Below are 4,009 nucleotides of genomic sequence, written 5' to 3'. Positions count from 1 at the left end.
GGGGGAAGGGTTCTGAGTTTGTACCCACAAAATGTCACTTGGTTTCGTTTACTTCAGTCGAATGCAAGCTGAAGCCAAAAGCAGTGGTACTGAAGCAGGGATGACCCCTCTATGTCCCAGGCCAGACGTTGCACTGACCTTTGGTATCAAAGATGTTGGTGCAGAAATGTGAATCCTAGAATATCTGAACTTGGAAGTCAGCCTAGGGCAGTCACCTAAACTTTCTTTCGGGTTATTCCTCTCTTGGACACTCTGGTTAGAACATACAAACAGAAGGAGTTACGGATAGTTACGGATACCCTTCTCAGATATGCTTTATTTATCATTTCAGTGTGTTCAAAGTCTTCCTGAAGCCCAACCAGGGAATCAGGTTTAAAAATTCCTTCCCAACAGGTCATTTTGTGCAGAATTCCAAGTTCAGGACCTGTTTTTAGAGCATGCATTAAAGGCGATCATGCAATTTATGCTCAAGCTCTATAAGGCAGGGAGGTCATTCTATCATAAGAAAGCCCTTTCTGTTTATGAAATGCTTTATGCTTTTCTTCATGATGAGGAAACATTTGCTTCTTTGCAGTTGTTGTTATCTTTTCTTTTCTCTTTTCATCTTTATCCTCATTCTGCCCTCTGAAATTACACAGGACTCATGTCTACATTGAGTCATTTCTTTTTCACATTGAGCATTCCCAGTTACTTTTGTTCTATAATGACTTCTAGATTTTTCCCCAGCCTGTTCTGATTCCTCTAGATATTTTCTGGATTATTGATCCATTTCTAAAAGGTTGATTCCCTAGGACCATTCTAATAGGTGTAATTTTACAGTAGGTGCCTGCTTCTTCCTTCTTCTAGACATTAAACTTCTAATTAATGTAAGAAAAATTTTGCTGACTTTTTGAAAGTCTTATCACACCTGTTGCTTTGCAGTCTATTAAAACCCTTGACAGGAGGAATGCATTGCTCTTAAACCAACATATACTGTGCTCCTGATTTTCAGGTTAGGTCTTCATAAGAATATAACATTTATCTTAAGTCAGAGAAATAGAAATATCATATGATATCTCTTACATAAAGGAATCTAAAAACTGATACAAATGAACTTTTACAAAACATAAACAGACTCTCAGACTTAGAGGACAAACTTATGGTTAACAAAGGGGAAAGATAGGTGGAGGAGGGATAAATTGGGAATTTAGGATTCACATGTACACACTGCTATATTTAAAGTGGATAACCAACAAGGACCAACTGTATAGCACAGGGACTCTGCTCAGTATTACGTAATGGCCTGAATGGAAGAAAATCTGGAAAAGAATAGATACATGTATATGAATAAATGAATCACTTTGTTATACACAGGAAACTGGCACAACATTGTAAATCAACTATAATCCAATAGAAAATAAACTGTTAATAAATAAATAAATACAATAGATAATCAACAAGGACCTATGTACAGCACAGGGAACTCTGCTCAATATTGTATAATAACCTAACGGAGAAAAGAATTTCTATATGTATATGTATAACTGAATCATTCTATTGTATGGCTGGAACTAACACAACATTAAAATGAACTATAATCCAATATAAAATAAATTTTTTAAAAAGTTTATCCTTGTTACAAATCACTTTATTGATTTTGGTACAAATTTTTCAAGTCACTGTGACCTTTTTGAATTCATCTTGTTTCTCCTTTCTGAGTCACTAGCAAATTATATAACTGTGTTACTATAAATTCTTCAATCAAATAAATGACAAAAAACAGAATGGAGGCAGATATAAGTAGACTATTTCGCTGTAAAACTATGAAAAATCTTCCTTTCAGGTTGGAATCAATTCATCAATTAACACTGAATATTCATTGTTCCACCAGATACCAATCCATTTAACTTTCATTTATCCAGTTTACATTATTTTCAATTTGTTTGGTTTACTCACAAGAGACTTTTTTCTTATTGGAATCAAGACAAATTTTGTTCTTATCTACTAGTTTAATGACACTATTTAAAAAAAAAAGAAGAAAATAAAGGAAGGAAGAAAGAAAGAAAAGAAAAGAAAAGTGGCCAGGTTGCCATGACTTGTTCTTAGTCTATTTGTTGTGATCAGACCTTTTGTTTCTAATTACCACATGATAATTTGCTTTCATGACTTTTCTAAAATTTTGTTGGCATTAAAAAGCTTACCAGTCTCAAGAAATTGTTTAATTCTTAGAAAGGTAGTCTCCCCAGACTGAAACAGGAAGAAATAGAAAATATGAATAGACCAGACACAAGCACTGAAATTGAAACTGTGATTTAAAAACTCCCAACAAACAAAAGTCCAGGACCTGATGACCTCACAGGCGAATTCTATCAAACATTTAGGGAAGAGTTAACACGTATCATTCTGAAACTATTCCAAAAAATTGCAGAGGAAGGAAAACTTCCAAACTTGGTCTATAAGACTATCCTCACTCTGATAGCAAAACCAGACAAAGATACCACAAAAAAAGAAAATTACAGGCCAATATCACTGATGAACATAGATGCAAAAATCCTCAACAAAATACTAGCAATCCAAATCTAACAACACATTAAAAAATCATATACCATGATTAAGCCTTTGACTGTATGAATCCTAACAAACCATGAAAAATTCTTAAATAGATGGAGTAGCAGACCACCTTACCTGTCTCCTGAGAAACCTGTATGTGGGTCAAGAAGCAACATTTAGAATCAGACATGGAACAATGGACTGGCTCCAAATTGGGAAAGGAGTACAACAAGGTTATATATTGCCACCATGCTTATTTAACTTATATGCTGAGTACACCATTTGAAATGCCAGACTGGAATCAAGATTGTCATGAAAAATATCCAACAGTCTCAGATATGCAGATAATATAACTCTAATGGCAGAAAGTGATGAGGAATTAAAGAGCCTCTTGATGAGGGTGAAAGAGGAGAATGAAAAAGCTGGCTACAAAGTTAATATACAGAAACTTGTTGCATTTCTCTACACTAACAATGAAAGATCAGAAAGAGAAATTCAAGAAACAATTCCATTTACCATCACATCAAAAAGAATAAAATACCTAGGAATAAACTTACCTAAAGAGACAAAAGACCTGTACTCCAAACACTATAAGATGCTGATGAAATAAATCAAAGAAGACACAAACAAATGGAAAGATATACCATGTTTGTGGACTGGAAGAATCAATATTATCAAAATGCTATACCATCCAAGGCAATCTACAGATTTAATGCAGTCCCTAAAAATTACCAATGGCATTTTTTCAGAGAACTAGAACAAAAAAAAATCTTAAAATTTTTATGGAGATACAAAAGAGCCTGAATAGCCAAATCAATTTTGAGAAAGCAAAACAGAGCTGGAAGAATCAGGCTCCCTGACTTCAGACTATACTACAAAGTTACAGTCATCAAAACAGTATGGTACTTACTCAAAAATAGAAATATATATCAATGCAACAAGATAGAAAACCCAGAAATAAACCCCTGTACCTATGTTGAATTAAGCTATGAAAAGGAGGCAAGACTACACAATGTTGGAAAGACAGTCTCTTCAACAAATGGTGCTGGGAAAACTAGACAGGTACATGTGAAAAAAAAAGAAACTAGATTATTCTTTAACACAGTACAGAAAAATAAGCTCAAAATGGATTAAAGACCTAAATGTGAAACCAAACACTATAAAACTCCTAAAGGAAAACAAAGGCAGAATATTCTCTGACATAAATCACAGCAATATCTTTTTTTAAAAAAAATCTGTCTCCTAGAATAATAGAAATAAAAGCAAAAATAAACAAATGGGACCTACTTAAACTCAAAATCTTTTGCACACCAAAGGAAACAATATACAAAATGAAAAGACAACCTCAGGTTGGGAGAAAATATTTGCAAATGATGTGATGGACAAGGGATTAGTCTCCAAAATTTATTAATACAAACAGCTTATGATGCTTAACAGCATCAAAGCAAACAACCCACTCAAAAAATGGGCAGAAGACCTA

Source organism: Bubalus kerabau, chromosome 5 (assembly GCF_029407905.1).
Source record: "Bubalus kerabau isolate K-KA32 ecotype Philippines breed swamp buffalo chromosome 5, PCC_UOA_SB_1v2, whole genome shotgun sequence".
NCBI classification, from domain to species: Eukaryota; Metazoa; Chordata; class Mammalia; order Artiodactyla; family Bovidae; genus Bubalus; species Bubalus kerabau.
Note: the sequence above shows the minus strand (reverse complement) of the source record.